The sequence below is a fragment of the Phalangium opilio genome, unplaced genomic scaffold (assembly GCF_054372755.1).
Source record: "Phalangium opilio isolate 3A_F unplaced genomic scaffold, DU_Popi_V2 ptg000061l_1, whole genome shotgun sequence".
Classification (NCBI taxonomy): Eukaryota; Metazoa; Arthropoda; class Arachnida; order Opiliones; family Phalangiidae; genus Phalangium; species Phalangium opilio.
The window spans coordinates 6,819,015-6,838,454 of NW_028324178.1; the positions used below are offsets into that span (position 1 = coordinate 6,819,015).

At 44.7% G+C, this 19,440-nt stretch overlaps 12 non-coding genes across 12 annotated transcripts; all 12 read right to left on the minus strand.

The window, feature by feature from the left end:
• Positions 1–7,449: 7,449 nt before the first annotated feature.
• TRNAL-CAA (transfer RNA leucine (anticodon CAA)) lies at positions 7,450–7,571 on the minus strand. Its single transcript has 2 exons — positions 7,534–7,571; positions 7,450–7,495 (listed from the first exon to the last, which is right to left on the minus strand). It is a non-coding gene; the product is annotated as a tRNA-Leu (tRNA).
• Positions 7,572–8,395: 824 nt separating this feature from the next.
• Positions 8,396–8,517, minus strand: TRNAL-CAA (transfer RNA leucine (anticodon CAA)). Its single transcript has 2 exons — positions 8,480–8,517; positions 8,396–8,441 (listed from the first exon to the last, which is right to left on the minus strand). It is a non-coding gene; the product is annotated as a tRNA-Leu (tRNA).
• Positions 8,518–8,584: 67 nt separating this feature from the next.
• Positions 8,585–8,706, minus strand: TRNAL-CAA (transfer RNA leucine (anticodon CAA)). Its single transcript has 2 exons — positions 8,669–8,706; positions 8,585–8,630 (listed from the first exon to the last, which is right to left on the minus strand). It is a non-coding gene; the product is annotated as a tRNA-Leu (tRNA).
• Positions 8,707–11,377: 2,671 nt separating this feature from the next.
• Positions 11,378–11,499, minus strand: TRNAL-CAA (transfer RNA leucine (anticodon CAA)). Its single transcript has 2 exons — positions 11,462–11,499; positions 11,378–11,423 (listed from the first exon to the last, which is right to left on the minus strand). It is a non-coding gene; the product is annotated as a tRNA-Leu (tRNA).
• Positions 11,500–13,064: 1,565 nt separating this feature from the next.
• TRNAL-CAA (transfer RNA leucine (anticodon CAA)) lies at positions 13,065–13,186 on the minus strand. Its single transcript has 2 exons — positions 13,149–13,186; positions 13,065–13,110 (listed from the first exon to the last, which is right to left on the minus strand). It is a non-coding gene; the product is annotated as a tRNA-Leu (tRNA).
• Positions 13,187–14,184: 998 nt separating this feature from the next.
• On the minus strand, positions 14,185–14,306 carry TRNAL-CAA (transfer RNA leucine (anticodon CAA)). The gene is made up of 2 exons: positions 14,269–14,306; positions 14,185–14,230 (listed from the first exon to the last, which is right to left on the minus strand). It is a non-coding gene; the product is annotated as a tRNA-Leu (tRNA).
• A 1,376-nt stretch (positions 14,307–15,682) lies between these two features.
• Positions 15,683–15,804, minus strand: TRNAL-CAA (transfer RNA leucine (anticodon CAA)). Its single transcript has 2 exons — positions 15,767–15,804; positions 15,683–15,728 (listed from the first exon to the last, which is right to left on the minus strand). It is a non-coding gene; the product is annotated as a tRNA-Leu (tRNA).
• A 67-nt stretch (positions 15,805–15,871) lies between these two features.
• Positions 15,872–15,993, minus strand: TRNAL-CAA (transfer RNA leucine (anticodon CAA)). The gene is made up of 2 exons: positions 15,956–15,993; positions 15,872–15,917 (listed from the first exon to the last, which is right to left on the minus strand). It is a non-coding gene; the product is annotated as a tRNA-Leu (tRNA).
• Positions 15,994–16,627: 634 nt separating this feature from the next.
• TRNAL-CAA (transfer RNA leucine (anticodon CAA)) lies at positions 16,628–16,749 on the minus strand. Its single transcript has 2 exons — positions 16,712–16,749; positions 16,628–16,673 (listed from the first exon to the last, which is right to left on the minus strand). It is a non-coding gene; the product is annotated as a tRNA-Leu (tRNA).
• Positions 16,750–16,816: 67 nt separating this feature from the next.
• TRNAL-CAA (transfer RNA leucine (anticodon CAA)) lies at positions 16,817–16,938 on the minus strand. Its single transcript has 2 exons — positions 16,901–16,938; positions 16,817–16,862 (listed from the first exon to the last, which is right to left on the minus strand). It is a non-coding gene; the product is annotated as a tRNA-Leu (tRNA).
• A 634-nt stretch (positions 16,939–17,572) lies between these two features.
• Positions 17,573–17,694, minus strand: TRNAL-CAA (transfer RNA leucine (anticodon CAA)). The gene is made up of 2 exons: positions 17,657–17,694; positions 17,573–17,618 (listed from the first exon to the last, which is right to left on the minus strand). It is a non-coding gene; the product is annotated as a tRNA-Leu (tRNA).
• Positions 17,695–17,761: 67 nt separating this feature from the next.
• TRNAL-CAA (transfer RNA leucine (anticodon CAA)) lies at positions 17,762–17,883 on the minus strand. Its single transcript has 2 exons — positions 17,846–17,883; positions 17,762–17,807 (listed from the first exon to the last, which is right to left on the minus strand). It is a non-coding gene; the product is annotated as a tRNA-Leu (tRNA).
• Between the last annotated feature and the right edge of the window lie 1,557 nt (positions 17,884–19,440).

Below are 19,440 nucleotides of genomic sequence, written 5' to 3' on the forward strand. Positions count from 1 at the left end.
GTGAACGAAGGAAACTGAGCATCTTGAGTCTGGCACCTTAGACCGCTCGGCCACCCTGACTTGGATTCATACAATTGGGACGTTTTATAAATTACATCTCTTCCAGTTAATTCATAAAACATATCGTGTCAGAAGTGGGATTCGAACCCAGGCCCTCATACGAGAACCAGAATACACAGATTCACGTTGTGAACGAAGGAAACTGAGCCCCTTGAGTCTGGCGCCTTAGACCGCTCGGCCACCCTGACTTGGATTCATTCAATTGGGATGTTTTATAAATTACATCTCTTCCAGTTAATTTCATAAAACATATCGCGTCAGAAGTGGGATTCGAACCCACGCCCTCATACCAGGACCAGAATACACAGATTCACGTTGTGAACGAAGGAAACTGAGCCCCTTGAGTCTGGCGCCTTAGACCGCTCAGCCATTCTGACATGGATTCTTTCAATTGGGGCGTTTTATAAATTACATCTCTTCCAGTTAATTTCATAAACCTTTTCGTGTCAGAAGTGGGATTCGAACCCATGCCCTCATACGAGGACCAGAATACACAGATTCACGTTGTGAACGAAAGAAACTAAGCCCCTTGAGTCTGGCGCCTTAGACCGCTCGGCCACCCTGACTTGGATTCATTCAATTGGGACGTTTTATAAATTACTTCTCTTCCAGTTAATTTCATAAAACGTATCGTGACAGAAGTGGGATTCGAACCCATGCCCTCATACGAGGACCAGAATACACAGATTCACGTTGCGAACGAAAGAAACTAAGCCCCTTGAGTCTGGCGCCTTAGACCGCTCAGCCATTCTGACATGGATACTTTCAATTGGGGCGTTTTATAAATTACATCTCTTCCAGTTAATTTCATAAACCTTTTCGTGTCAGAAATGGGATTCGAACCCACGCCCTCATACGAGGACCAGAATACACAGATTCACGTTGTGAACGAAAGAAACTAAGCCCCTTGAATCCGGCGCCTTAGACCGCTCGGCCATCCTGACATGGATTCTTTTAATTTGGACGTTTTATAAATTACATCTCTTTCAGTTAATTTCATAAAACATATAGTGTCAGAAGTGGGATTCGAACCCACGCCCTCATACGAGGACCAGAATACACAGAATCACGTTGCGAACGAAGGAAACTGAGCCCCTTGAGTCTGGCGCCTTAGACCGCTCGGCCACGCTGACTTGGATTCATTCAATTGGGACGTTTTTTAAATTACATCTCTTCCAGTTAATTTCATAAAACATATCGTGTCAGAAGTGGGATTCGAACCCAGGCCCTCATACGAGAACCAGAATACACAGATTCACGTTGTGAACGAAGGAAACTGAGCCCCATGAGTCCGGCGCCTTAGACCGCTCGGCCACCCTGACTTGGATTCATTCAATTGGGATGTTTTATAAATTACATCTCTTCCAGTTAATTTCATAAACCTTTTCGTGTCAGAAGTGGGATTCGAACCCACGCCCTTATACGAGGACCAGAATACACAGATTCACGTTGTGAACGAAAGAAACTAGGCGCCTTAGACCGCTCGGCCACCCTGACTTGGATTCATTCAATTGGGATGTTTTATAAATTACATCTCTTCCAGTTAATTTTATAAATCATATCGTGTCAGAAGTGGGATTCGAACCCAGGCCCTCATACGAGGACCAGAATACACAGATTCACATTTTGAACGAAGGAAACTGAGCACCTTGAGTCTGGCACCTTAGACCGCTCGGCCACCCTGACTTGGATTCATTCAATTGGGATGTTTTATAAATTACATCTCTTCCAGTTAATTTTATAAATCATATCGTGTCAGAAGTGGGATTCGAACCCAGGCCCTCATACGAGGACCAGAATACACAGATTCACATTGTGAACGAAGGAAACTGAGCACCTTGAGTCTGGCACCTTAGACCGCTCGGCCACCCTGACTTGGATTCATTCAATTGGGACGTTTTATAAATTACATCTCTTCCAGTTAGTTTCATAAAACATATCGTGTCAGAAGTGGGATTCGAACCCAGGCCCTCATACGAGGAGCAGAAAACACAGATTCACGTTGTGAACGAAGGAAACTGAGCCCCTTGAGTCTGGCGCCTTAGACCGCTCGGCCACCCTGACTTGGATTCATTCAATTGGGATGTTTTATAAATTACATCTCTTCCAGTTAATTTCATAAAACATATCGTGTCAGAAGTGGGATTCGAACCCACGCCCTCATACCAGGACCAGAATACAGAGATTCACGTTGTGAACGAAGGAAACTGAGCCACTTGAGTCTGGCGCCTTAGACCGCTCAGCCATTCTGACATGGATTCTTTCAATTGGGGCGTTTTATAAATTACATCTCTTCCAGTTAATTTCATAAACCTTTTCGTGTCAGAAGTGGGATTCGAACCCATGCCCTCATACGAGGACCAGAATGCACAGATTCACGTTGTGAACGAAAGAAACTAAGCCCCTTGAGTCTGGCGCCTTAGACCGCTCGGCCACCCTGACTTGGATTCATTCAATTGGGATGTTTTATAAATTACATCTCTTCCAGTTAATTTCATAAAACATATCGTGTCAGAAGTGGGATTCGAACCCACGCCCTCATACCAGGACCAGAATACACAGATTCACGTTGTGAACGAAAGAAACTAAGCCCCTTGAGTCTGGCGCCTTAGACCGCTCGGCCACCCTGACTTGGATTCATTCAATTGGGACGTTTTATAAATTACTTCTCTTCCAGTTAATTTCATAAAACGTATCGTGACAGAAGTGGGATTCGAACCCACGCCCTCATACGAGGACCAGAATACACAGATTCACGTTGCGAACGAAAGAAACTAAGCCCCTTGAGTCTGGCGCCTTAGACCGCTCGGCCATCCTGACATGGATTCTTTTAATTTGGACGTTTTATAAATTACATCTCTTTCAGTTAATTTCATAAAGCATATAGTGTCAGAAGTGGGATTCGAACCCACGCCCTCATACGAGGACCAGAATACACAGATTCACGTTGTGAAGGAAGGAAACTGAGCCCCTTGATTCTGGTGCCTTAGACCGCTCGGCCACCCTGACTTGGATTCATTCAATTGGGACGTTTTATAAATTACATCTCTTCCAGTTAATTTCATAAAACTTTTCATGTCAGAAGTGGGATTCGAACCCACGCCCTCATACGAGGACCAGAATACACAGATTCACGTTGCGAACGAAAGAAACTAAGCCCCTTGAGTCTGGCGCCGTAGACCGCTCGGCCACCCTGACTTGGATTCATTCAATTGGGACGTTTTATAAATTACATCTCTTCCAGTTAATTTCATAAAACATATCGTGTCAGAAGTGGGATTCGAACCCAGGCCCTCATACGAGAACCAGAATACACAGATTCACGTTGTGAACGAAGGAAACTGAGCCCCTTGAGTCTGGCGCCTTAGACCGCTCGGCCACCCTGACTTGGATTCATTCAATTGGGATGTTTTATAAATTACATCTCTTCCAGTTAATTTCATAAAACATATCGTGTCAGAAGTGGGATTCGAACCCACGCCCTCATACCAGGACCAGAATACACAGATTCACGTTGTGAACGAAGGAAACTGAGCCACTTGAGTCTGGCGCCTTAGACCGCTCAGCCATTCTGAGTTTTCTGACATGGATTCTTTCAATTGGGGCGTTTTATAAATTACATCTCTTCCAGTTAATTTCATAAACCTTTTCGTGTCAGAAGTGGGATTCGAACCCATGCCCTCATACGAGGACCAGAATGCACAGATTCACGTTGTGAACGAAAGAAACTAAGCCCCTTGAGTCTGGCGCCTTAGACCGCTCGGCCACCCTGACTTGGATTCATTCAATTGGGATGTTTTATAAATTACATCTCTTCCAGTTAATTTCATAAAACATATCGTGTCAGAAGTGGGATTCGAACCCACGCCCTCATACCAGGACCAGAATACACAGATTCACGTTGTGAACGAAGGAAACTGAGCCCCTTGATTATGGCGCCTTAGACCGCTCGGCCACCCTGACTTGGATTCATTCAATTGGGACGTTTTATAAATTACATCTCTTCCAGTTAATTTCATAAAACATATCGTGTCAGAAGTGGGTTTCGAACCCACGCCCTCATACGAGGAGCAGAATACACAGATTCACGTTGTGAACGAAGGAAACTGAGCCCCTTGAGTCTGGCGCCTTAGACCGCTCGGCCATCCTGACATGGATTCTTTCAATTGGGACGTTTTATAAATTACATCTCTTCCAGTTAATTTCATAATACTTTTCATGTCAGAAGTGGGATTCGAACCCACGCCCTCATACGAGGACCAGAATACACAGATTCACGTTGCGAACGAAAGAAACTAGGCGCCTTAGACCGCTCGGCCACCCTGACTTGGATTCATTCAATTGGGATGTTTTATAAATTACATCTCTTCCAGTTAATTTTATAAATCATATCGTGCCAGAAGTGGGGTTCGAACCCAGGCCCTCATACGAGGACCAGAATCCACAGATTCACATTGTGAACGAAGGAAACTGAGCACCTTGAGTCTGGCACCTTAGACCGCTCGGCCACCCTGACTTGGATTCATTCAATTGGGACGTTTTATAAATTACATCTCTTCCAGTTAAATTCATAAAACATATCGTGTCAGAAGTGGGATTCGAACCCAGGCCCTCATACGAGGACCAGAATCCACAGATTCACATTGTGAACGAAGGAAACTGAGCACCTTGAGTCTGGCACCTTAGACCGCTCGGCCACCCTGACTTGGATTCATTCAATTGGGACGTTTTATAAATTACATCTCTTCCAGTTAATTTCATAAAACTTATCGTGTCAGAAGTGGGATTCGAACCCAGGCCCTCATACGAGAACCAGAATACACAGATTCACGTTGTGAACGAAGGAAACTGAGCCCCTTGAGTCTGGCGCCTTAGACCGCTCGGCCACCCTGACTTGGATTCATTCAATTGGGATGTTTTATAAATTACATCTCTTCCAGTTAATTTCATAAAACATATCGTGTCAAAAGTGGGATTCGAACCCACGCCCTCATACCAGGACCAGAATACACAGATTCACGTTGTGAACGAAGGAAACTGAGCCCCTTGAGTCTGGCGCCTTAGACCGTCAGCCATTCTGACATGGATTCTTTCAATTGGGGCGTTTTATAAATTACATCTCTTCCAGTTAATTTCATAAACCTTTTCGTGTCAGAAGTGGGATTCGAACCCATGCCCTCATACGAGGACCAGAATACACAGATTCACGTTGTGAACGAAAGAAACTAAGCCCCTTGAGTCTGGCGCCTTAGACCGCTCGGCCACCCTGACTTGGATTCATTCAATTGGGACGTTTTATAAATTACTTCTCTTCCAGTTAATTTCATAAAACGTATCGTGACAGAAGTGGGATTCGAACCCACGCCCTCATACGAGGACCAGAATACACAGATTCACGTTGTGAACGAAGGAAACTGAGCCCCTTGATTATGGCGCCTTAGACCGCTCGGCCACCCTGACTTGGATTCATTCAATTGGGACGTTTTATAAATTACATCTCTTCCAGTTAATTTCATAAAACATATCGTGTCAGAAGTGGGTTTCGAACCCACGCCCTCATACGAGGAGCAGAATACACAGATTCACGTTGTGAACGAAGGAAACTGAGCCCCTTGAGTCTGGCGCCTTAGACCGCTCGGCCATCCTGACATGGATTCTTTCAATTGGGACGTTTTATAAATTACATCTCTTCCAGTTAATTTCATAATACTTTTCATGTCAGAAGTGGGATTCGAACCCACGCCCTCATACGAGAACCAGAATACACAGATTCACGTTGTGAACGAAAGAAACTAGGCGCCTTAGACCGCTCGGCCACCCTGACTTGGATTCATTCAATTGGGATGTTTTATAAATTACATCTCTTCCAGTTAATTTTATAAATCATATCGTGTCAGAAGTGGGATTCGAACCCAGGCCCTCATACGAGGACCAGAATACACAGATTCACATTGTGAAAGAAGGAAACTGAGCACCTTGAGTCTGTCGCCTTAGACCGCTCGGCCACCCTGACTTGGATTCATTCAGTTGGGATGTTTTGTAAATTACATCTCTTCCAGTTAATTTCATAAAACATATCGTGTCAGAAGTGGGATTCGAACCCACGCCCTCATACCAGGACCAGAATACACAGATTCAAGTTGTGAACGAAGGAAACTGAGCCCCTTGAGTCTGGCGCCTTAGACCGCTCAGCCATTCTGACTTGGATTCATTCAATTGGGACGTTTTATAAATTACTTCTCTTCCAGTTAATTTCATAAAACGTATCGTGACAGAAGTGGGATTCGAACCCACGCCCTCATACGAGGACCAGAATACACAGATTCACGTTGCGAACGAAAGAAACTAAGCCCCTTGAGTCTGGCGCCTTAGACCGCTCGGCCATCCTGACATGGATTCTTTTAATTTGGACGTTTTATAAATTACATCTCTTTCAGTTAATTTCATAAAGCATATAGTGTCAGAAGTGGGATTCGAACCCACGCCCTCATACGAGGACCAGAATACACAGATTCACGTTGTGAAGGAAGGAAACTGAGCCCCTTGATTCTGGTGCCTTAGACCGCTCGGCCACCCTGACTTGGATTCATTCAATTGGGACGTTTTATAAATTACATCTCTTCCAGTTAATTTCATAAAACTTTTCATGTCAGAAGTGGGATTCGAACCCACGCCCTCATACGAGGACCAGAATACACAGATTCACGTTGTGAACGAAGGAAACTGAGCCCCTTGAGTCTGGCGCCTTAGACCGCTCGGCCACCCTGCCTTGGATTCATTCAATTGGGATGTTTTATAAATTACATCTCTTCCAGTTAATTTCATAAACCTTTTCGTGTCAGAAGTGGGATTCGAACCCTTGCCCTCATACGAGGACCAGAATACACAGATTCACGTTGTGAACGAAAGAAACTAGGCGCCTTAGACCGCTCGGCCACCCTGACTTGGATTCATTCAATTGGGATGTTTTATAAATTACATCTCTTCCAGTTAATTTTATAAATCATATCGTGTCAGAAGTGGGATTCGAACCCAGGCCCTCATACGAGGACCAGAATACACAGATTCACATTGTGAAAGAAGGAAACTGAGCACCTTGAGTCTGTCGCCTTAGACCGCTCGGCCACCCTGACTTGGATTCATTCAGTTGGGATGTTTTGTAAATTACATCTCTTCCAGTTAATTTCATAAAACATATCGTGTCAGAAGTGGGATTCGAACCCACGCCCTCATACCAGGACCAGAATACACAGATTCAAGTTGTGAACGAAGGAAACTGAGCCCCTTGAGTCTGGCGCCTTAGACCGCTCAGCCATTCTGACATGGATTCTTTCAATTGGGGCGTTTTATAAATTACATCTCTTCCAGTTAATTTCATAAACCTTTTCGTGTCAGAAGTGGGATTCGAACCCACGCCCTCATACGAGGACCAGAATACACAGATTCACGTTGTGAACGAAAGAAACTAAGCCCCTTGAGTCTGGCGCCTTAGACCGCTCGGCCACCCTGACTTGGATTCATTCAATTGGGACGTTTTATAAATTACTTCTCTTCCAGTTAATTTCATAAAACGTATCGTGACAGAAGTGGGATTCGAACCCACGCCCTCATACGAGGACCAGATTACACAGATTCACGTTGCGAACGAAAGAAACCTAAGCCCCTTGAGTCTGGCGCCTTAGACCGCTCGGCCATCCTGACATGTATTCTTTCAATTGGGATGTTTTATAAATTACATCTCTTCCAGTTAATTTTATAAATCATATCGTGTCAGAAGTGGGATTCGAACCCAGGCCCTCATACGAGGACCAGAATACACAGATTCACATTGTGAAAGAAGGAAACTGAGCACCTTGAGTCTGGCACCTTAGACCGCTCGGCCACCCTGACTTGGATTCATTCAATTTGGACGTTTTATAAATTACATCTCTTTCAGTTAATTTCATAAAGCATATAGTGTCAGAAGTGGGATTCGAACCCACGCCCTCTTACGAGGACCAGAATACACAGATTCACGTTGTGAACGAAGGAAACTGAGCCCCTTGATTCTGGCGCCTTAGACCGCTCGGCCACCCTGACTTGGATTCATTCAATTGGGACGTTTTATAAATTACATCTCTTCCAGTTAATTTCATAAAACATATCGTGTTAGAAGTGGGATTCGAACCCAGCCCCTCATACGAGAACCAGAATACACAGATTCACGTTGTGAACGAAGGAAACTGAGCCCCTTGAGTCTGGCGCCTTAGACCGCTCGGCCATCCAGACATGGATTCTTTCAATTGGGACGTTTTATAAATTACATCTCTTCCAGTTAATTTCATAAAACTTTTCATGTCAGAAGTGGGATTCGAACCCACGCCCTCATACGATCACCAGAATACACAGATTCACGTTGCGAACGAAAGAAACTAAGCCCCTTGAGTCTGGCGCCTTAGACCGCTCGGCCATCCTGACATGGATTTTTTTAATTTGGACGTTTTATAAATTACATCTCTTTCAGTTAATTTCATAAAACATATAGCGTCAGAAGTGGGATTCGAACCCACGCCCTCATACGAGGACCAGAATACACAGATTCACGTTGTGAACGAAGGAAACTGAGCCCCTTGAGTCTGGCGCCTTAGACCGCTCGGCCACCCTGACTTGGATTCATTCAATTGGGATGTTTTATAAATTACATCTCTTCCAGTTAATTTCATAAACCTTTTCGTGTCAGAAGTGGGATTCGAACCCACGCCCTCATACGAGGACCAGAATACACAGATTCACGTTGTGAACGAAAGAAACTAGGCGCCTTAGACCGCTCGGCCACCCTGACTTGGATTCTTTTAATTGGGGCGTTTTATAAATTACATCTCTTCCAGTTAATTTCATAAACCTTTTCGTGTCAGAAGTGGGATTCGAACCCATGCCCTCATACGAGGACCAGAATACACAGATTCACGTTGTGAACGAAAGAAACTAAGTCCCTTGAGTCTGGCGCCTTAGACCGCTCGGCCACCCTGACTTGGATTCATTCAATTGGGACGTTTTATAAATTACTTCTCTTCCAGTTAATTTCATAAAACGTATCGTGACAGAAGTAGGATTCGAACCCACGCCCTCATACGAGGACCAGAATACACAGATTCACGTTGCGAACGAAAGAAACTAAGCCCCTTGAGTCTGGCGCCTTAGACCTCTCGGCCATCCTGACATGGATTCTTTTAATTTGGACGTTTTATAAATTACATCTCTTTCAGTTAATTTCATAAAGCATATAGTGTCAGAAGTGGGATTCGAACCCACGCCCTCTTACGAGGACCAGAATACACAGATTCACGTTGTGAACGAAGGAAACTGAGCCCCTTGATTCTGGCGCCTTATACCGCTCGGCCACCCTGACTTGGATTCATTCAATTGGGACGTTTTATAAATTACATCTCTTCCAGTTAATTTCATAAAACATATCGTGTCAGAAGTGGGATTCGAACCCAGGCCCTCATACGAGAACCAGAATACAAAGATTCACGTTGTGAACGAAGGAAACTGAGCCCCTTGAGTCTGGCGCCTTAGACCGCTCGGCCACCCTGACTTGGATTCATTCAATTGGGACGTTTTATAAATTACATCTCTTCCAGTTAATTTCATAAAACTTATCGTGTCAGAAGTGGGATTCGAACCCAGGCCCTCATACGAGAACCAGAATACAAAGATTCACGTTGTGAACGAAGGAAACTGAGCCCCTTGAGTCTGGCGCCTTAGACCGCTCGGCCACCCTGACTTGGATTCATTCAATTGGGATGTTTTATAAATTACATCTCTTCCAGTTAATTTCATAAACCTTTTCGTGTCAGAAGTGGGATTCGAACCCACGCCCTCATACGAGGACCAGAATACACAGATTCACGTTGTGAACGAAAGAAACTAGGCGCCTTAGACCGCTCGGCCACCCTGACTTGGATTCTTTCAATTGGAGCGTTTTATAAATTACATCTCTTCCAGTTAATTTCATAAACCTTTTCGTGTCAGAAGTGGGATTCGAACCCAGGCCCTCATACGAGAACCAGAATACAAAGATTCACGTTGTGAACGAAGGAAACTGAGCCCCTTGAGTCTGGCGCCTTAGACCGCTCGGCCACCCTGACTTGGATTCATTCAATTGGGACGTTTTATAAATTACATCTCTTCCAGTTAATTTCATAAAACATATCGTGTCAGAAGTGGGATTCGAACCCAGGCCCTCATACGAGAACCAGAATACACAGATTCACGTTGTGAACGAAGGAAACTGAGCCCCTTGAGTCTGGCGCCTTAGAACGCTCGGCCATCCTGACATGGATTCTTTCAATTGGGACGTTTTATAAATTACATCTCTTCCAGTTAATTTCATAAAACATTTCATGTCAGAAGTGGGCTTCGAACCCACGCCCTCATACGAGGACCAGAATACACAGATTCACGTTGCGAACGAAAGAAACTAAGCCCCTTGAGTCTGGTGCCTTAGACCTCTCGGCCATCCTGACATGGATTCTTTTAATTTGGACGTTTTATAAATTACATCTCTTCCAGTTAATTTCATAAAACATATCGTGTCAGAAGTGGGATTCGAACCCAGGCCCTCATACGAGAACCAGAATACAAAGATTCACGTTGTGAACGAAGGAAACTGAGCCCCTTGAGTCTGGCGCCTTAGACCGCTCGGCCACCCTGACTTGGATTCATTCAATTGGGATGTTTTATAAATTACATCTCTTCCAGTTAATTTCATAAACCCTTTCGTGTCAGAAGTGGGATTCGAACCCACGCCCTCATACGAGGACCAGAATACACAGATTCACGTTGTGAACGAAAGAAACTAGGCGCCTTAGACCGCTCGGCCACCCTGACTTGGATTCTTTCAATTGGAGCGTTTTATAAATTACATCTCTTCCAGTTAATTTCATAAACCTTTTCGTGTCAGAAGTGGGATTCGAACCCAGGCCCTCATACGAGAACCAGAATACAAAGATTCACGTTGTGAACGAAGGAAACTGAGCCCCTTGAGTCTGGCGCCTTAGACCGCTCGGCCACCCTGACTTGGATTCATTCAATTGGGACGTTTTATAAATTACATCTCTTCCAGTTAATTTCATAAAACATATCGTGTCAGAAGTGGGATTCGAACCCAGGCCCTCATACGAGAACCAGAATACACAGATTCACGTTGTGAACGAAGGAAACTGAGCCCGTTGAGTCTGGCGCCTTAGAACGCTCGGCCATCCTGACATGGATTCTTTCAATTGGGACGTTTTATAAATTACATCTCTTCCAGTTAATTTCATAAAACTTTTCATGTCAGAAGTGGGATTCGAACCCACGACCTCATACGAGGACCAGAATACACAGATTCACGTTGCGAACGAAAGAAACTAAGCCCCTTGAGTCTGGCGCCTTAGACCTCTCGGCCATCCTGACATGGATTCTTTTAATTTGGACGTTTTATAAATTACATCTCTTTCAGTTAATTTCATAAAGCATATAGTGTCAGAAGTGGGATTCGAACCCACGCCCTCTTACGAGGACCAGAATACACAGATTCACGTTGTGAACGAAGGAAACTGAGCCCCTTGATTCTGGCGCCTTAGACCGCTCGGCCACCCTGACTTGGATTCATTCAATTGGGACGTTTTATAAATTACTTCTCTTCCAGTTAATTTCATAAAACGTATCGTGACAGAAGTAGGATTCGAACCCACGCCCTCATACGAGGACCAGAATACACAGATTCACGTTGCGAACGAAAGAAACTAAGCCCCTTGAGTCTGGCGCCTTAGACCTCTCGGCCATCCTGACATGGATTCTTTTAATTTGGACGTTTTATAAATTACATCTCTTTCAGTTAATTTCATAAAGCATATAGTGTCAGAAGTGGGATTCGAACCCACGCCCTCTTACGAGGACCAGAATACACAGATTCACGTTGTGAACGAAGGAAACTGAGCCCCTTGATTCTGGCGCCTTAGACCGCTCGGCCACCCTGACTTGGATTCATTCAATTGGGACGTTTTATAAATTACATCTCTTCCAGTTAATTTCATAAAACATATCGTGTCAGAAGTGGGATTCGAACCCAGGCCCTCATACGAGAACCAGAATACAAAGATTCACGTTGTGAACGAAGGAAACTGAGCCCCTTGAGTCTGGCGCCTTAGACCGCTCGGCCACCCTGACTTGGATTCATTCAATTGGGACGTTTTATAAATTACATCTCTTCCAGTTAATTTCATAAAACATATCGTGTCAGAAGTGGGATTCGAACCCAGGCCCTCATACGAGAACCAGAATACAAAGATTCACGTTGTGAACGAAGGAAACTGAGCCCCTTGAGTCTGGCGCCTTAGACCGCTCGGCCACCCTGACTTGGATTCATTCAATTGGGATGTTTTATAAATTACATCTCTTCCAGTTAATTTCATAAACCTTTTCGTGTCAGAAGTGGGATTCGAACCCACGCCCTCATACGAGGACCAGAATACACAGATTCACGTTGTGAACGAAAGAAACTAGGCGCCTTAGACCGCTCGGCCACCCTGACTTGGATTCTTTCAATTGGAGCGTTTTATAAATTACATCTCTTCCAGTTAATTTCATAAACCTTTTCGTGTCAGAAGTGGGATTCGAACCCAGGCCCTCATACGAGAACCAGAATACAAAGATTCACGTTGTGAACGAAGGAAACTGAGCCCCTTGAGTCTGGCGCCTTAGACCGCTCGGCCACCCTGACTTGGATTCATTCAATTGGGACGTTTTATAAATTACATCTCTTCCAGTTAATTTCATAAAACATATCGTGTCAGAAGTGGGATTCGAACCCAGGCCCTCATACGAGAACCAGAATACACAGATTCACGTTGTGAACGAAGGAAACTGAGCCCCTTGAGTCTGGCGCCTTAGAACGCTCGGCCATCCTGACATGGATTCTTTCAATTGGGACGTTTTATAAATTACATCTCTTCCAGTTAATTTCATAAAACTTTTCATGTCAGAAGTGGGATTCGAACCCACGCCCTCATACGAGGACCAGAATACACAGATTCACGTTGCGAACGAAAGAAACTAAGCCCCTTGAGTCTGGTGCCTTAGACCTCTCGGCCATCCTGACATGGATTCTTTTAATTTGGACGTTTTATAAATTACATCTCTTCCAGTTAATTTCATAAAACATATCGTGTCAGAAGTGGGATTCGAACCCAGGCCCTCATACGAGAACCAGAATACAAAGATTCACGTTGTGAACGAAGGAAACTGAGCCCCTTGAGTCTGGCGCCTTAGACCGCTCGGCCACCCTGACTTGGATTCATTCAATTGGGACGTTTTATAAATTACATCTCTTCCAGTTAATTTCATAAAACATATCGTGTCAGAAGTGGGATTCGAACCCAGGCCCTCATACGAGAACCAGAATACAAAGATTCACGTTGTGAACGAAGGAAACTGAGCCCCTTGAGTCTGGCGCCTTAGACCGCTCGGCCACCCTGACTTGGATTCATTCAATTGGGATGTTTTATAAATTACATCTCTTCCACTTAATTTCATAAACCCTTTCGTGTCAGAAGTGGGATTCGAACCCACGCCCTCATACGAGGACCAGAATACACAGATTCACGTTGTGAACGAAAGAAACTAGGCGCCTTAGACCGCTCGGCCACCCTGACTTGGATTCTTTCAATTGGAGCGTTTTATAAATTACATCTCTTCCAGTTAATTTCATAAACCTTTTCGTGTCAGAAGTGGGATTCGAACCCAGGCCCTCATACGAGAACCAGAATACAAAGATTCACGTTGTGAACGAAGGAAACTGAGCCCCTTGAGTCAGGCGCCTTAGACCGCTCGGCCACCCTGACTTGGATTCATTCAATTGGGACGTTTTATAAATTACATCTCTTCCAGTTAATTTCATAAAACATATCGTGTCAGAAGTGGGATTCGAACCCAGGCCCTCATACGAGAACCAGAATACACAGATTCACGTTGTGAACGAAGGAAACTGAGCCCGTTGAGTCTGGCGCCTTAGAACGCTCGGCCATCCTGACATGGATTCTTTCAATTGGGACGTTTTATAAATTACATCTCTTCCAGTTAATTTCATAAAACTTTTCATGTCAGAAGTGGGATTCGAACCCACGACCTCATACGAGGACCAGAATACACAGATTCACGTTGCGAACGAAAGAAACTAAGCCCCTTGAGTCTGGCGCCTTAGACCTCTCGGCCATCCTGACATGGATTCTTTTAATTTGGACGTTTTATAAATTACATCTCTTTCAGTTAATTTCATAAAGCATATAGTGTCAGAAGTGGGATTCGAACCCACGCCCTCTTACGAGGACCAGAATACACAGATTCACGTTGTGAACGAAGGAAACTGAGCCCCTTGATTCTGGCGCCTTAGACCGCTCGGCCACCCTGACTTGGATTCATTCAATTGGGACGTTTTATAAATTACATCTCTTCCAGTTAATTTCATAAAACATATCGTGTCAGAAGTGGGATTCGAACCCAGGCCCTCATACGAGAACCAGAATACAAAGATTCACGTTGTGAACGAAGGAAACTGAGCCCCTTGAGTCTGGCGCCTTAGACCGCTCGGCCACCCTGACTTGGATTCATTCAATTGGGACGTTTTATAAATTACATCTCTTCCAGTTAATTTCATAAAACATATCGTGTCAGAAGTGGGATTCGAACCCAGGCCCTCATACGAGAACCAGAATACAAAGATTCACGTTGTGAACGAAGGAAACTGAGCCCCTTGAGTCTGGCGCCTTAGACCGCTCGGCCACCCTGACTTGGATTCATTCAATTGGGATGTTTTATAAATTACATCTCTTCCAGTTAATTTCATAAACCTTTTCGTGTCAGAAGTGGGATTCGAACCCACGCCCTCATACGAGGACCAGAATACACAGATTCACGTTGTGAACGAAAGAAACTAGGCGCCTTAGACCGCTTGGCCACCCTGACTTGGATTCTTTCAATTGGAGCGTTTTATAAATTACATCTCTTCCAGTTAATTTCATAAACCTTTTCGTGTCAGAAGTGGGATTCGAACCCAGGCCCTCATACGAGAACCAGAATACAAAGATTCACGTTGTGAACGAAGGAAACTGAGCCCCTTGAGTCTGGCGCCTTAGACCGCTCGGCCACCCTGACTTGGATTCATTCAATTGGGACGTTTTATAAATTACATCTCTTCCAGTTAATTTCATAAAACATATCGTGTCAGAAGTGGGATTCGAACCCAGGCCCTCATACGAGAACCAGAATACACAGATTCACGTTGTGAACGAAGGAAACTGAGCCCCTTGAGTCTGGCGCCTTAGAACGCTCGGCCATCCTGACATGGATTCTTTCAATTGGGACGTTTTATAAATTACATCTCTTCCAGTTAATTTCATAAAACTTTTCATGTCAGAAGTGGGATTCGAACCCACGCCCTCATACGAGGACCAGAATACACAGATTCACGTTGCGAACGAAAGAAACTAAGCCCCTTGAGTCTGGCGCCTTAGACCGCTCGGTCATCCTGACATGGATTCTTTTAATTTGGACGTTTTATAAATTACATCTCTTTCAGTTAATTTCATAAAACATATAGTGTCAGAAGTGGGGTTCGAACCCACGACCTCATACGAGGACCAGAATACACAGATTCACGTTGCGAACGAAGGAAACTGAGCCCCTTGAGTCTGGCGCCTTAGACCGCTCGGCCATCCTGACATGGATTCTTTCAATTGGGACGTTTTATAAATTACATCTCTTCCAGTTAATTTCATAAAACTTTTCATGTCAGAAGTGGGATTCGAACCCACGCCCTCATACGAGGACCAGAATACACAGATTCACGTTGCGAACGAAAGAAACTAAGCCCCTTGAGTCTGGCGCCTTAGACCGCTCGGCCACCCTGACTTGGATTCATTCAATTGGGACGTTTTATAAATTACTTCTCTTCCAGTTAATTTCATAAAACGTATCGTGACAGAAGTGGGATTCGAACCCACGCCCTCATACGAGGACCAAAATACACAGATTCACGTTGCGAACGAAAGAAACTAAGCCCCTTGAGTCTGGCGCCTTAGACCGCTCGGCCATCCTGACATGGATTCTTTTAATTTGGACGTTTTATAAATTACATCTCTTCCAGTTAATTTCATAAAACATATCGTGTCAGAAGTGGGATTCGAACCCAGGCCCTCATACGAGAACCAGAATACACAGATTCACGTTGTGAACGAAGGAAACTGAGCCCCTTGAGTCTGGCGCCTTAGAACGCTCGGCCATCCTGACATGGATTCTTTCAATTGGGACGTTTTATAAATTACATCTCTTCCAGTTAATTTCATAAAACTTTTCATGTCAGAAGTGGGATTCGAACCCACGCCCTCATACGAGGACCAGAATACACAGATTCACGTTGCGAACGAAAGAAACTAAGCCCCTTGAGTCTGGCGCCTTAGACCGCTCGGTCATCCTGACATGGATTCTTTTAATTTGGACGTTTTATAAATTACATCTCTTTCAGTTAATTTCATAAAACATATAGTGTCAGAAGTGGGGTTCGAACCCACGACCTCATACGAGGACCAGAATACACAGATTCACGTTGCGAACGAAGGAAACTGAGCCCCTTGAGTCTGGCGCCTTAGACCGCTCGGCCATCCTGACATGGATTCTTTCAATTGGGACGTTTTATAAATTACATCTCTTCCAGTTAATTTCATAAAACTTTTCATGTCAGAAGTGGGATTCGAACCCACGCCCTCATACGAGGACCAGAATACACAGATTCACGTTGCGAACGAAAGAAACTAAGCCCCTTGAGTCTGGCGCCTTAGACCGCTCGGCCACCCTGACTTGGATTCATTCAATTGGGACGTTTTATAAATTACTTCTCTTCCAGTTAATTTCATAAAACGTATCGTGACAGAAGTGGGATTCGAACCCACGCCCTCATACGAGGACCAAAATACACAGATTCACGTTGCGAACGAAAGAAACTAAGCCCCTTGAGTCTGGCGCCTTAGACCGCTCGGCCATCCTGACATGGATTCTTTTAATTTGGACGTTTTATAAATTACATCTCTTTCAGTTAATTTCATAAAGCATATAGTGTCAGAAGTGGGATTCGAACCCACGCCCTCATACGAGGACCAGAATACACAGATTCACGTTGCGAACGAAGGAAACTGAGCCCCTTGATTCTGGCGCCTTAGACCGCTCGGCCACCCTGACTTGGATTCATTCAATTGGGACGTTTTATAAATTACATCTCTTCCAGTTAATTTCATAAAACATATCGTGTCAGAAGTGGGATTCGAACCCAGGCCCTCATACGAGAACCAGAATACACAGATTGACGTTGTGAACGAAGGAAACTGAGCCCCTTGAGTCTGGCGCCTTAGACCGCTCGGCCATCCTCACATGGATTCTTTCAATTGGGACGTTTTATAAATTACATCTCTTCCAGTTAATTTCATAAAACTTTTCATGTCAGAAGTGGGATTCGAACCCACGCCCTCATACGAGGACCAGAATACACAGATTCACGTTGCGAACGAAAGAAACTAAGCCCCTTGAGTCTGGCGCCTTAGACCGCTCGGCCATCCTGACATGGATTCTTTTAATTTGGACGTTTTTTAAATTACATCTCTTTCAGTTAATTTCATAAAACATATAGTGTCAGAAGTGGGATTCGAACCCACGCCCTCATACGAGGACCAGAATACACAGATTCACGTTGCGAACGAAGGAAACTGAGCCCCTTGAGTCTGGCGCCTTAGACCGCTCGGCCACCCTGACTTGGATTCATTCAATTGGGATGTTTTATAAATTACATCTCTTCCAGTTAATTTCATAAACCTTTTCGTGTCAGAAGTGGGATTCGAACCCACGCCCTCATACGAGGACCAGAATACACAGATTCACGTTGTGAACGAAAGAAACTAGGCGCCTTAGACCGCTCGGCCACCCTGACTTGGATTCATTCAATTGGGATGTTTTATAAATTACATCTCTTCCAGTTAATTTTATAAATCATATCGTGTCAGAAGTGGGATTCGAACCCAGGCCCTCATACGAGGACCAAAATACACAGATACACATTGTGAACGAAGGAAACTGAGCACCTTGAGTCTGGCACCTTAGACCGCTCGGCCACCCTGACTTGGATTCATTCAATTGGGACGTTTTATAAATTACATCTCTTCCAGTTAATTTCATAAAACATATCGTGTCAGAAGTGGGATTCGAACCCACGCCCTCATACGAGGACCAGAATACTTGTGGGTGCTTGTAGGTACTTGTGGGTACTTGTAGGTACTTGTGGGTACTTGTAGGTACTTGTGGGTACTTGTAGGTACTTGTGGGTACTTGTAGGTACTTGTGGGTACTTGTAGGTACTTGTGGGTACTTGTAGGTACTTGTGGGTTCTTGTAGGTACTTGTAAATACTTGTAGGTGCTTGTGGGTACTTTTAGGTACTTGTGGGTACTTTAAGGTACTTGTGGGTACTTGTAGGTACTTGTGGGTACTTGTAGGTACTTGTGGGTACTTGTAGGTGCTTGTGGGTGCTTGAGGGTGCTTGTAGCTGCTTGTGGGTACTTGTGGGTGCTTGTGGGTACTAATGGGTGCTTGTGGGTACTTGTGGGTGCTTGTGGGTACTTGTGGGTACTTGTAGGTACTTGTGGGTACTTTTAGGTACTTTTAGGTACTTGTGGGTACTTGTAGGTACTTGTGGGTGCTTGTGGGTACTTGTGGATACTTGTAGGTACTTGTGGGTACTTGTGGATACTTGTGGATACTTGTAGGTACTTGTGGGTACTTGTGGATACTTGTGGGTACTTGTAGTAGCTTGTAGTACTTGTAGGTACTTGTAGGAGCTTGTAGGTACTTGTAGGAGCTTGTAGGTACTTGTGGGTACTTGTGGGTGCTTGTGGGTGCTTGTGGGTACTTGTGGGTGCTTGAAGGTACTTGTGGGTACTTGCCCCGGGTACTTGTGGGTACTTGCCCCGGGTACTTGTGGGTGCTTGAAGGTACTTGTGGGCACTTGCCCCGGGTGCTTGTAGGTGCTGGTGGATACTTGTAGGTGCTTGTGGGTGCTTGTAGGTGCTTGTGGGTTCTTGTAGGTACTTGTGGGTACTTGTGGGTGCTTGTAGGTACTCATGGGTACTTATGGGTACTTGCAGGTACTTGTTGGTGCTTGTAGGTGTTTGTGGGTACTCGTAGGTGCTTGTGGGTACTTGTAGGTGCTTGTGGGTACTTATGGGTGCTTGTGGGTGCTTGTGGGTACTTATGGGTACTTGTGGGTGCTTGTGGGTGGTTGTGGGTACTTGTAGGTACTTGTGGGTGCTTGTGGGTA